The 15,270-nt window shown below is 34.6% G+C and overlaps 1 protein-coding gene across 5 annotated transcripts in view; it reads left to right on the forward strand.

The window, feature by feature from the left end:
• The first annotated feature begins 421 nt into the window (after window positions 1-421).
• The window catches only part of LOC127854041 (uncharacterized), a 90,013-nt gene continuing 75,164 nt past the window's right edge, over window positions 422-15,270 (forward strand). For 4 of the 5 annotated variants that reach the window (XM_052388971.1, XM_052388974.1, XM_052388976.1 and 1 more), the window contains exon 1: window positions 422-551. The gene's annotated coding sequence lies outside the window, so the exon portion shown is untranslated. Of the gene's footprint in view, window positions 552-679; window positions 701-15,270 lie in introns of those variants that run through there. The other variant, XM_052388972.1, reaches the window with a different exon arrangement.

Below are 15,270 nucleotides of genomic sequence, written 5' to 3' on the forward strand. Positions count from 1 at the left end.
ATTTCTATATATTTCTTAGATAATATAATCTTTGTATATTGGACATATTAATTAGAATAATATATATATATACTTAGGTAATTACTTTAATTAGTCATATCGTACCCTGGTAAAAAAAAACATACAATTTATGTTAGTCTATGCCAAAATATAACTTTATTTGGTCAACTCGTACCTGCAATTAACATAAAAAACATCAAATGCATGCAAACACCCATCGCAATTTGTTTCCATAAAGAAAAAATATTAAAAAGGTACGAGTTGACCAATCTGAAAAATGACTAAAGTACGAGTTGACCAAATCGGGTACGAGTTGACTAGGGTACGAGTTGACTTAGGTACGAGTTGACTGGAAACCTTTCTATCTTACGGAGGAATCCGAGATAGCCGATGTATCACGATTGTGTTCACATTGTCATTTCTCAACTTCCGCCCTGCCCAAACCGTGATAAGTTTGTGTTGTTTGGACCATTTCTCCGAAAAAGACACTCCAAAGGTTGTGTTCGAGTGCGCCAAGAAATTCTAAAAAGAACTTCACGTTTCAACGTAACGTAAGTATTTTAGTAGTTTTATGTTGTTTTCCTGATAGAATACCACTATCCCACGAGTTAACGTCGGAAACGATTTGGACGCCATTTTGTTTCGCTTCTACTGTAATGTTAAACCGGATTTTTTTTTAAGGATAACATCAGAGTCATTGGTAAGTTTTTGAGTTATATTTCTTTTAAGTATTTTAAACAAAAGTTGATTTCTAGGTTTTGTTAGTTTTAGTTTATTACTGTGATCAAATAGGACGTAAATCTTTCACAAAAAAGCAAGATTTATTTTGCTTCCGGGTTTGAGGAAGCCATTTTGATGCCTGACATGATGTCACTAAACAATGCTTTTTACACGAGATTTAAAATTCCTGGGAAAGCCTGTGATGTCATTCGATAGTCTGCTTCTTTGCGCACCTACCGATGATAAAAAAGATGCAAATTAATAATATTTAAATGATATAAATCATGAAAATAGGTTTTGGTTGATGGAAAAACAGGTATTTTTGCCCTTTGACTTCGTTGTGGCATTTATATATAAGGAAATGAAGAAAGTTACCATTTTTCTATACGAATAGCGGTTTTTTTCCTTCTTTGAACGGGTCCGGTAAACGGCCCTGTTCCCAATCGGGACCGGACCTGGTCACAAAATCGCCGACGGACCCTTCCCAATTTAGAAAACAGTCTTATCCAAAATAGTTTATATAAAAACTGCCTTGTATCGATTCGAAAATCCCAAATAGACTATATTTTTTGTCTCAAAACGACTTCAGAAGTTAGCAAACAAGTATGAAAAGGAAACGGTTGTTGTTGTAGTTGTTGTTGTTCTTTTAGAATGAGGCAGACGCAACTTCCGATAGGTGGAGCCACCTAGTTACCAAGTTGACTGTTCCCGGCCGGCATACATAATGCGGCATTATTGAATGCTGGCGGGGAAACAGTCAACCAAATAAGGCAATAGTAGTAAAATTGACCTTGTTTTGTACGCTTCGATAACAATGTTTCACATGTTCGTGACAGTTGTTTATTGAACGTTCTCGTTAAATACAGATTCGATATACAAAATAAAACCCTTATCCGAAAAGAATGATAGATATTTCGTAATGCCGACTTCGACAAAATATTTTCCCGGGTTTTGGTTTTATTCGTAGCGAAGTCTTTACGTAGTAAACAAACCCAAATATGGAAATCCGAAATCTCGTTTTACTATTCAAATACTCGCGGCGAAGTTGAATAGTCAACTACTTCCGACGATTTTGCACACTCGCATCGTGGTTTTTATATAAATAGCCAGAAAATGAGTCACAATTCAAAATACTACTTGAAGAAAGTGAACAAAACGAAATCAGCCAAGCATAAAGTCTGAAGACTTTGGGTTTCGTCCTGAACCAAAGAAAATTAAATTCTCCGTGAGGTCCGATGATGTTACCCTTCAAGAATTTTCAGCCGAGCCAGTTGGTAAAGCGGTACTGCCCTCGGCTAGTTATCACATTGACTCGCCTTGCACATCAAGTGAACAGTCAACCTAAATTTCTGTTTTCCATTATAACAATGGTCATCTGCTTGTCCTTTTAATTTAGACAAGTTATCTCAAAATGCCACACAAAGTAATTGTTTAATTGAGCTTTATGCCATTTTAAACAATTTTCAGTTATATTGCGGCAATACCCATTAATTCTATCTGGAAAACCAGTTCTTATTTTTTTTTTTAATAAATTGGTATTTGTTATACAGACTTATGATCTACCCTATCCCAGAATGCCATTGATAGTGTATAAAAGCATTGTTTACTACATAAAATAGATTCCAGTTGATGTATTTGTATGATTTTTGATATTTCCCAATTTGATGGATTTCACGACGCGAAAATTCCCAATTTGAAGGATTTCGCGACTCAAAAATTCCCAATTTCTAGGGGACAGGACCTGTTCCCAAACAGGTGAAAAAAAAAACCGCTGGAAACAACTAAAGAAAAAGTTCATTTCCGCTGCGCATGTCATTGCACGGTTATTTTGAAGGTTAAGGTCGTAAACATAACTAAACCGGAAGTCATCCGAATTTCTCCGAAAATGTGTTTTTGAATTTGGACATGTCAACAAAAATGATATATTCACTTAAATATTCACTTGGAAATGGTATTATGTAACATATTCACCAGAGTTATTATAGTAGAATAATATGATAACAGGTGCTACCTACTTTACGGGCAAAAGCTTATTTGATGTTTGTTAAAGATAACACAGGTAATATATGTCTGAACATTATCATGCAACAAAACATTCAATTTCTTTACAAAACAATATGTAATTTAGCAAAGCAAAAAAATATAATTTGTTTTAATCTTAAACAAGTTTATGAAGCTATGCTTTATGTATAGTAACCCCTTGTACTGTTTTCAAACTCTTAAACATGTATTTCATTTTTTGTTTACTTTTAAAAACAATGTTATAATTTAAAAAAAACTCAAAAAAATCTCGCGAAACTGTGTTTTATTGATGTTTTTAGCTCATCTATTTTTTGAAAAAAAATTATGAGCTATTGTCATCACCTTGGCGTCGGCGTTGGCGTTGGCGTTGGCGTCGGCGTCCGGTTAAGTTTTGCGTTTAGGTCCACTTTTCTCAGAAAGTATCAATGGTATTGCATTCAAACTTGGTACACTTACTTACTATCATGAGGGGACTGGGCAGGCAAAGTTAGATAACTCTGGCGTGCATTTTGACAGAATTATGTGCCCTTTTTATACTTAAAAAATTGAAAATTTTGGTTAAGTTTTGCGTTTAGTTCCACTTTTCTCAGTAAGTATCAATGCTATTGCATTCAAACTTGGTACACTTACTTACTATCATGAGGGGACTGGGCAGGCAAAGTTAGATAACTCTGGCATGCATTTTGACAGAATTATGTGCCCTTTTTATACTTAGAAAATTGACAATTTTGGTTAAGTTTTGTGTTTAGGTCCATTTTATTCCTTAAGCATCAAAGCTATTGCTTTCATACTTGCAACACTTACTAACTATCATAAGGGGACTGTGCAGGCAAAGTAATGTAACTCTGACTGGCATTTTGACAGAATTATGTGCCCTTTTTATACTTAGAAAATTGAAAATTTGATTAAGTTTTGTGTTTAGGTCCACTTTATTCCTACAGTATCAAAGCTATTGCTTTCATACTTGCAAGATTTATGAACTATCATAAGGGGACCGTGCAGGCAAAGTTATGTAACTCTGACTGGCATTTGGACGGAATTATGGGCCCTTTATACTTAGAAAATTGAAAATTTGGTTAAGATTTATGTTTTGGTCCACTTTACCCCTAAAGTATCATAGATATTGCTTTCATACTTGGAGCACTCACAAACTATCATAAGGGTACAGTAAAAGGACAAGTTTTATAACTCTGGTTGTCATTGTTACGGAATTATGGCCCTTTTTTGACTTAGTAACTTTTAATATATGGTTAAATTTTGTGTTTCGATCCACTTTACTTCTTAAGCATCAAGGCTATTGCTTTCAAACTTCAAATACTTACATGCTATCATGAGGTTACTGTACCTGGCAACTTGAATTTTACTTTGACCTTTGAATGACCTTGACTCTCAAGGTCAAATTATTAAATTTTGCTAAAATTGCCATAACTTCTTTATTTATGATTAGATTTGATTGATACTTTGATGAAACTACTCTTACCTGACATACCACAATAGACTCCACCCAAACCATCCCCCGTGCCCTCCCCCCCTCCCCCCCCCTCCCCCCTCCCCCCCCCCCCTCCCCCCCTCCCCCCCCCCTAATTTTTTTTTTTTTTTTTTTTTTTTTTTTTTAAGATCATCTCACAAATGACCACCACACCCTCACACTATACCCCCCCCCCCACCCCACCCCCCCCCCAATTTTTTTTTTTTTTTTTTTTTTTTAAGATCATCTCACAAATTACCACCACACCCTCACACTATACCCCCCCCCCCTCCCATTTTTTTTTTTAAAACTGTTATGTTTGAAATACCGTTCAACCATCGCACCCAAACCCCCCCCCCTCCCATCGCCCCCCCCCCAACCCCCCCCCCCCCCCCCCCCCGATTTTTTTTTTTTTTTTTTTTTTTTCGCTTTTTTGGAAGATAATGTAATAAATGTCCACAACCCCACACTATTCACCCCTCTTCACTCCACTCCTCCCTCCTTTGTGATTGAAAATGAGAGTCCCTTCACCTTTAAAAAGAAAATAGATGAGCGGTCTGCACCCGCAAGGCGGTGCTCTTGTTTCATATGCAGGGATGCCATTTATGTTTTAGGGCGCATTTGTTCTAAAATGATTTTATTTAACTTAAGCATAATAAAGAAAGGTGCCGAACTTCATTATTTTGGTCTCATGTCTAAATCATCGACATCGTAAATGTTTCCCCTGAATATGTAAATGAAAAACTTTTTGTACTTAATTAACAGGGATCATATTTTCCCGCAACATCAATTGGTCCGGATATAAATGACTGGGCTTGCACTAAGTGGCGTACGGCCGTATATTACGCCCGATAATTGTTTCCATACGCCGATAACAAAAGATTTACAGACGTTTCGCGCCCAAGTTTTTTCGCACCCTAGTTATTTCGCCCCCAAGACGTTTCCGCCCTGGTCGTTTCGCACCTGGTCGTTTCGCCCCCATACTAGCGGAACACTAGTTGTTGAGTAGTTTAATTGGTGACCATTATATAATTTTTAATAAGAGGCTATTTATCACGTCAATGATTAAACTTATAATCTAGACTCTAGAGTAGTAACAAAAAACTAAAAAGAAATAATTTTTCTGACCATTTTATTCTTTTGACATACAATAACGTAGAATAACAGTGTAAAACAACGTGATGAACACATACGATATTTCAGTAGTTTAGTTACCTAAAACGACAATGAAAGCATTCTTTATTTATATATTTTATGAAGTACATAAACACAACAGCGTATAAGCAACACAAAGAAAAGTCCGTAGAGTCTATTTGTTATTTATTTGGCATAAAATAACGTAGAATAATAGTGTAAAACATCGCGATGAACACATACGATAATTCAGTAGTTTAGTTACCTAAAAGGACAATGAAAGCATTCTTTATTTATATATTTTATGAAGTACATAAACATAACAGCGTATGACAACACAAAGAAATGTCCCTAGAGTCTATTTGTTTATTTATTTTGCATAAAATAACGTAGAATAATAGTGTAAAACATCGCGATGAACACATACGATAATTCAGTAGTTTAGTTACCTAAAACGACAATGAAAGCATTCTTTATTTATATATTTTATGAAGTACATAAACATAACAGCGTATGACAACACGAAGAAATGTCCCTAGAGTCTATTTGTTTATTTATTTGGCATAAAATAACAATTTAAAACAAAGCGATGAACACATTTGATATTTCAGTACTTTTCCGCAGGCACGCAGGTAGGTGAGTTCGACAGCGTACATTACTCCATGTCTGGCGGTCCGTATAGTTTTCCGCAAGCACGCAGGTAGTGATGGATTATATAATAACTTTTTTATAATAAGTAAATGTATATCGTTTTATTAGTAAATCAAGTACATAATAGAACAAGTTGAGTTACCATTTCATTATTAATAAATAAATAATAATAATAACCCTAAAAAACGACATTTTATAAAATAATTTTTACTGTGCAGCGAATACACGACGATCTTTATCTGATAGTTAAAATAACATTACGCAACAACATCGAATTAGCGGCAATATTCTAACAGATAAGCTGGCCGCATTGAACTGCATGTTTATAACACCTGTTCAGACTGTTAATCAAATATCCATTAAGGGAGCACTTTAAAAGAAAACTGATTTGTTTATTTATTGACAATCGAAGGCGGGTGTCAGTAATTGATTCTTGCCCAAGCACCACTTTGTGCGTAAGCTGTCAAGTTAATAAATGGAAATTATCGCAGTTAAGATGTTTAATTTTGTCTTACGACTTTAACATTATAATATGTCATCACTTTCTTAATATTATTTCCATTTACAAAGTCATTTTTAATTGAATTTAATAAATAGTTTAATACTAATAGAATATCACGCATACAAGAAACCAAATGCTTTATTTCCATACATTGTATTGTATTAAATATGAAATTGCACTACATGAATATTTTTTGAATACAATAGAACAGAACACATAGTTTATTCGAGTATACATAGCACACAATAATAAATTACAGCAAAGCACATTTATAAACTGAATGAGTCGTATTTATTTACATTACAATATATAGCAGCACTGTTATTTTTTTTAATACGGATCTCCAAATGTTTTCACATTTCGTTTTCTACAAATGGTAAGCGCTATACCTACCATAACTAACACCTGTTTTATCACAATTACATAATGAGGGAATGAAATACATTGTTAATTTAAGACTCATGCTTCAGGGTACTTTCTTTGATGATTATATAATGGTCACCAATTAAACTACTCAACACCTAGTGTTCCGCTAATATGGGGGCGAAACGACCAGCTGTGAATCGACCAGGGCGGAAACGTCTTGGGGGCGAAACATCCGAGGACCTAACAAAACCCCATGACGTCCACTGCACTCCTAAAAATTGGTCATATGCCGAAAATAGCAACTCGTGACGTAAGCTGTTGATTTAAATAACGCTTCAATAAACACTGCTTTGTGCAGCAGGGGATAAAAATATTTCTAAACTGCACTCGTCCTGCAGGACAAGTGCATTAAAATTTTCACTCGTCCTGCAAACACATGCACTTGTCCTTAAAATATGGGTGAAATGAAGATTGCAAAGGGCTGATATGACTAATAAAGTTTCTTGTATCACTGCTAAATTGCTGCTTACTCAGTTGTTCATGCCAGCTGATCACAAAATAAATGTTAAGCAGTGAAATAAATTACTTTATTTATGAGGAACACACAATAAATAATTGAAGACAATTTTGTGTTTGCCGTTTTTCTAATACTCGCGTGCTTTCCGTTTCGGACGTTTGAACATCGCTACCGCCAACTTTAAAGAACGCTCGTATGTCAGACATTTTTCTGACGAAATTCAGACTGGTTTGAAACCGTAGATTCTACTTCGCGTTTAAATAATTCTTTAAAAATCAATACTTACAGTGAATGCATAGGTTGGTTCCCTGTCACCATGGACGCGCAAAGTTTACACCAAAAAGCCAATATTTACTGGGGACACAGTCTCGCATAACAACGCGCACCTGCTGTATGAAATTTACAAATACAATTTCCGGTTCATTCGCGATCTACTTTCGGAATAGATATGATTTAAGAAAATGAAAACAAGTCTTACTCGCCAGAAAATACATATTTTAACATCAGCTTTTTTCACTCGTCCTGTAGGACGAGAGCTTTAGGGAAATTCACTTGTTCTTTCGAGATTTTACTCGTCAATACGAGCGGACGAGTGGTATTTTTGTCCCCTGTGCAGACTCAATGTGTTTTGCATACGTCTCGTTAAGTCTTAACTCTGCCTCCTTTCCTCCTTATGTTTGCAAAGGCGTGCTACCATCCGCAGGGGATTAGCAAGTTTATTGTTTATCTAACGGTTACACAATATACCCCCAGCACGGATCGCAAATTGACTGTGACAAAGCTGTCGCTTAATATTGGTTGCTATAACAACACACTCGTGCCTTTTTGCGCGTGCCGTAAGTTGTCTAATGATTACGTGATAATTGCAGGTTTTTGGCAGACGGCACGGTTAAAGAAAGTCGGGAAAAATAATAAAAGAAAAACAAAATGGATCAAAGTTTAATTAAATAAGTAGATTCACTACTGTTTTAGGTCCCGCGAGTTTTCTTAGTTTGTTAATCCACCGATAATTACAAGCAACACCTATCTTATATAAACTGGAATCACAGTTCATTTTTTATACTAACAAGTCATTACTAGTCAGAAACATTCAGAAAACACATTTCCTCGATTAGATATAAATTATCCGAGTAGAATTAAATCGCTACGTCATGGCCTTCGACATTGCAAATGGCGGACGTATTGTAACATTCAACCCGCATTCAGTTCAGTTGAAGCTGGCGATTCAAATTACAAGTAATGGTGATTCAATAATGAAGAAAGCATAAACTGGATTTAACCCAAACATTTGATAAGGTTTGTTAAACCAGATAACAACTATGAAAGTTTGGATTATTAAAGTTAAACAGGTAAGGCATTCTTAAGTGTACATATTTTGGACATGTATAGAATTCGGATAAACAGTAATACCGGTAGATAAACTAGATGTTCCATGCTTTAAGATTGTGTTTTGTTGCAAATGCAGTTAAAGGGATGATGATAATAAAGTGACGATAAATATGTGATGAAATGGTGCTACCGGTACATATCGTAGATTACTTAAATGTGTTAAATGACTTAAATGTGTTATGATGAAGTAGATTTTAATGAGAATTTATGTTTTAACAAATGAACATAGTAAAACTATAATGATAGAAATAATAAAAGTTTAGAAATTGATATGTTTTGTTTTTAAGTCGATAAACTTCTCCCTGATTTTCCAAACTTCTTCCTATTTTTAAGGCCTAGGGTAGTCTCTGCCTTGTTGTATAAAAATCTAGATACTTTCACAGATGTGTACAGTGACCCAAACATGGATGGGAAGAGTTTGTGATCATTTACACAGTTGACATTCAGTTAACATCACCATTTAAGTTGCTTGGACTTCCAACATTTCTGAGTGGGACTTCCATAAGTAAAGGGCAGGAAGTCAGGACTTCCAAAATTTATTTCTTAGTGCAAGCCCTGTAAATGGGGAAAAGTATCCGAAAATGTGTATCCGAAATCATGACTAATTACGTTAAAATATATACCATTGATTTTGCCATTCATGGGTGGTATAATACATGTACAAGTAAAATTCCCGTAGACATTTTTTTAAAACGGAACGAGTTTTCTCAACTGGTTTTATAATTTGGTACTTCATTGTTGTTTCGTGTGCTGTTTTATCAGACTTTTTTCATCGTCAATACGATTAATCTGTGTAAGTCTATACCGATGTTTTAAATTGTTGTCGACTCGATAATATCTTACAAACATGCACTGAACCAAACAAATGTCTGTGCGCAGGTTGGCTAATGACAACAACAAACCAAATAATTAAGAAATAATTTGTTGTCAAATAACCCACGTTCGATAGTTTAGATGCGTAGGGATTTAATCACGAGAGTGAAGCATTTGAAACCACGCATCTAATTTTCCGGTCGTGAGTTATTCAACAACAAAGTATAAAGTACACGAATTATTTCGATTCTAACACGGTTTTACTAAAGATTTATTCAATGTATATTATTTTTCTTGTGTACTATTTTATATGAAGTTCCGCCCATAAAAATAACTTTCTGCTGTTCTGTCGATCAGATCCGTGACTTTCATTCATAATTATATTACCGGATTATTACGCTGGTGGAAAATGTATCGGCATGTTTTGTTTAGTTACAGCGCGTGCATTCAGACGCGTCTTTTCGGGAATTTTAATAACAAACAGAATCGGACCGACTGTTTGGGATTTTTAATCGGTCTTTCATGACCCCAATCGGTCTAGGACTGACAAAACCGAAAAAAATATGATCCCTGTTAATTAACGTTAAAAAAATATAAATGCAACAATGCTTGCGGGAGTGTTAGCATCTATCTTGAAAGAAGTGCATAGACAAGAAGTGCATGGACCTCATTTTCTGCGCAAAATTACACAGACCAGGAATATCACCTTTGGCTTTGGACACAATACTCTTTGCATATCTTCCGCACTGTTAGAGCTTATGTCATGAAATGTGGTAAACTTATTGTTTTTTTCATAATCCTCAGGAATTAACAGTTGGTAAAAACTATCGCTTATGGCATACACAGATTGAACATAGGTTGGTGTTCAGTAGGAATTACTAATAGCAAAAATTTAGATTTATGATGAAGATCCACATCATAAGCTTAACGCTAAATATATGAGTGTACCTGTCACTTTATGTGTGAGACAAAAAATAAACAACATACTTATTATTACGAATTTACTGTTATCAACAAGAATTGTTTTACCAGTAAATAATTTACCAAACCATATTTAAATAAAATATAATCAAATATTTTTCACCTGAATTTAATTACATTATTTCGCTCATTTAATTCATTTTCATGTTTTGAAAGTAAAGATATTCAGTCATTATGGAATGTGGCATTAAACATATACATTTAGACAGCAGCTGCGTATTGCATGTGAATACGGCAGTTTCCACATGAATATGATTAAAAAATAAAAACCTCAGGGCTTTCCTTAGACCTCCAATCTCAAGAGTCAATGACTCTTGGGACCAAATTTTCAAGAGTCAAAATCAAATTTGTATGAGTCATAATAATAACGCAGGAGAGTCAATGATCTTTTGTACTTAAAGCGAATTACTGATATATATCGAGGGGTTAAAGCCAGAACGTGATAAGTGCACTTTTTATCAAAAATCACTTTTTTGCACTTTCATAGAGTTATTCCAACGCTCTACAAAATGCACTATTCCCTGGAATCACATGTTGAATACAACATAGTTTATCCGAAAGAACCAAGAAGCACTAAGTGCTTATCGACAAATCTGGTGTATGCCAGAATGCTTCAAGTGCACTTAAGTCATTTTGGCACAATAAGTTTTCATACATATTGAGAGGAAAAACATGTGCCAAAAGGATTTAAGTGCACTTAAATCAGTTAAACATAAGCCATGTGTGCATATATTTTAAGGTAAAAACAAAATATGAAGCCCTTTCCTTGTTAAGGAATTATTGCATCTTGTTTATTTAAACAGGAATACACAAACTATTGTGCTAATTTGTAATTAGATAGGGAGAATATGCCTTCATTGGTGCTTATCAAAAAGACATTATTCTCCCACTAAGATGGTAAAATAAGATTTGAACTAGATTCCATGTTCTCGTGTGAGCCAAGTTTATTATAAAAGAAAAAGAAAAAGTTTCAATATTTTCTTTTACTGTTTACAAAACACAAGTTTGACATGTTTATTGTGGAACAAAACTGAAGGAAAATGCGGCTGTGAAGTGGGAACCTGTCTTTTGACTTACATGAAATCCCTTCCCATCACAGTAAAGAATGTCTGTTTTTATTCTGACTGTTGTAGTGGTCAAAATCGAAATTAGATTATTACTGTTGCATTGAAAAATGTAAAAACATAGACACCATTGAACAAAAGTATTTAGAAAGTGGACATACCCAGATGGAGTGTGATAGTGTACCTGCTTCAATTGAATGAGAAATGAAATTTACATTGGTATATTTACTAATGGGGAACCAATTGTGAGGGTTACACCAAAGAGAACTCCGTATGTTGTAGTGCCTATGAAAAACTATGATGCTTTTTATATCAAGCATGTAGCTTAAACTGTAATGCCGCCAAATGTTGTAAATGTAAGTGGACAAAAGGTTATATGGACAAAAATAAAATTGATTAAACTACAATTGTGATCCGGGTGTGTGTTTTTTAAGTGCAGTTTTGATGACACCAGTTTTCAGTGTGGTAAACTCATATCCTCTATAAAATCAAATCAAATCCTCTATCAAAGGACCTTCTATAAAATGTGACATACAACCCTTGTAGATTCCAAACTTCCAATTACAGCAACAAAGAAGAAAGACCTGCCATCACTTTGCTCTGAAGGGATTATTCCTTCAGAATATCACCAGTATTTCAAGAATATTCCAGACCCAGATACAATAGAAGATGGATAAGATGCAGATGTGGAATAGAATATCTGAATCTTAACTTTCTTCCATTGTTAAGGTTGGAGACACATTTGCATGTCCTGTTCAAATCTAGAATGCAAAAGAAAATAAGTATGTACTTCTTCAAAAAGAATTACCATTATAATTATTAAAATAAACTTGTTTTAAGTGCACATGCTTCGTTTAGTCTCGTAAAATAGATGCATAGCACAAGGCTGTTATGCTTTAATGGCACTAAGTCCTGTATGGCATAGGAAAAGCAACGTTCAATTCTTATGCAAAATAGCACCAAGTGCACTTAACACAGTTGTACTCTGAAAAAAAAAATATTTTACGTTTATGCCAGAATGAAGTAAGTGCTATTTTGAATACAAAAGCATTAAAATATTGTATGCAATCATATAATATGTTTACAATGTCATAACAATACTATTACCTATATTATAACCAAATATTACGCTGATATTCATATTCATTTAAAAGTTGTAGTCTGTCAAACCTTAATTTTGCGTTTTTCTCCACTATTTGAAAAATGGAGTTATCACGTTCTGGCTTTAACCCCTCGATATATATTTATATATTTATATACATAAAGCAACAAATTTACAAATATCTAAACATTTATTTCTTAATTTATTCCAGTCAATAAAAGAGATAATGCAAACATACATTGTGACCAACATTTGAAAAATACACTCGCACTTGTAGTGACATACATGTAATATATATCAGGGGTGTCAATTGTCCCAAATTTGAAATACAGAAAATTAAGCAGAGATTCAGAGACCGTAGGATAAAGGGAATAGAGGGCAGAGCCCCTCCAGCCCTTGCTTATTGTTATTCTTTATTTTCTTTATATGTGCAATTTCTTGCGAGTACAATGCAAAATTTTATCAATCAGACCATCCATAACACCGCATGTGTATTTGTCATTCTATAAAAAATGTTATAAAGACCATTGGAAATAAATTAAAATCGATGAACCATACCGTATGCGAAAACGGGTAGAGATACGTCGTTTGCGAATGAAATAAAATAAGTGTTTTGTTTGTCTGCAGAAAATGAAAGCCAGTAATAAGTAACCTAGCAAATACGCAATTGATATATAATTCGGTTGACATATTGTTTTAAGTATGATATTGCAGTGCTTTACTTTGCTAATAGATAATTTATAGTTGGCGGACAACTATAGCAACGTTCGTAGAATGGTACGGTTTTGGGAAAGTAGCGAAGATGTTTTAAAACAAAACAAAAGATGTTTTGTCAGTTACTTCTCATGTCAGTGCCAGCCGTTTACCATCAAAATAACTTCTTAAACTAACTAATTGGATTTCCTATCATCTCAAAATCGACCCTGGACGGCTCAAATCCGGATTTAATTATTTCATGTGCCATCTTTACCGAGGACGTGCGACAAACACGCCGATTTTCTATGCCGTCTCAAATGGTCAATTATTACACCTACAGTACACTCCACGCGTTTTCCCCAAAAAACGCGCTCCCTCCGCGGGTTTTTTTCTGCTAGCGAGTGTTCACGCGGCGTTGGAAGAGCGAGGTGAACTCGATAAAACGCTCGGCGTTACGCCGCGTTCGCTAATTCCCGCGGCGTGTATTACTTTAGGCTAGTCGGTAAATGTAGACACTTTCCGTTCTTATCAGTGATCGCCGCGCAACGTTGCGTTAGCAGTGTGCTACTGGGCATGCCAAAAAATAAAAACATTGTTATAATAAATTGTTTAAATACTGTGGTACATGTATAAAAAAGATAATTGTATAGAAACTTAATACGTATAAAAATGATGTTTTTTTAATTCACAGGTACGTCTACAATATGAATTAGTCTAATATAATACATTTGACAAATTAATATTTAAAACATAACACATATGACACAAGAATAATGTTCCGTAAAATTTCCAAATGAGAATAATAATTAGTAATCCGAAACACACTACGATTTTTAATTGTTAACACGACGTTTACAAATGCTTCCAATATACAGTCATCATGTATATATTTCCAGACAAAAGCGCGCGAAAATTATGCTGCAATGTACAAGGTCAAGGTACAATGTATACTCCTGCAAAGCGTGCGTGTATTGATTTTTTTTATACAAACTTTGTAGCGCAGAGAACATTGAATTTTGTTGATTTCGGTTAAAAGTTTCTTCGGTATTTATTAACGAAATTATATCGCGAAAAAGTTGATATTTCCTCTAAAATAATTTCAAATCGAACACGCCGAATCTTTATCGTTACGGTATTTTAGTAGAGTAATTATTTTAACACTAATTGTACTGTAAACTGAATAAAGAAGACATTTTGGCGGAACTGGATTTTAAGTGTTTGACGTTATGAAAACACGCAAAGCTTGTCTACTGACCAATTGTGTAGACTGCTGTCTGCGGTGTTTTGACAAAAAGGATTAACATGTGTGAATGTCACTCTGCCGATTTGGTCCATAATTACTGGTAAACATTGTTTAGAATGTCGACGCAACAAGAATACAACTGTGAATATTAAATGCAATTATCAAGTCAATAGTTACCACCTTTTAGCAATCAATGGAATAACCTACAAACAAAGAGAAAATCAATGCATTAGCGAGCAGAGAATTGACTTTGTTCCGACAATTAAAACCATTCCTTATGCATTCGTTGAACGTGTTCACTTGAGTAAGTTATGCCTTTAGACAGGAAGCGGCTTTTCTTTGATTACGTCAAACTGTCAATTCACACAGATTTGAGAGATTTTTAGGGTCCTTGGTCATTTGTATACATGTTCAGTATAGAAAATCACCTGCTAACATGAAAACTTTGGATTAAATTATCAAAATAAAAACCAGGGCTCGACATTAACTTTTGGAGCCACTTGTCCGGTCGGTCAAGTAGACCAAAATTTCACTTGTCCTGACCAAAAAGCAACTTGTCCTGACCATTATATATTAATCTGCTCAGTACTTTGCAAAATAAT

This window comes from Dreissena polymorpha, chromosome 12 (genome assembly GCF_020536995.1).
Source record: "Dreissena polymorpha isolate Duluth1 chromosome 12, UMN_Dpol_1.0, whole genome shotgun sequence".
NCBI lineage: Eukaryota > Metazoa > Mollusca > Bivalvia > Myida > Dreissenidae > Dreissena > Dreissena polymorpha.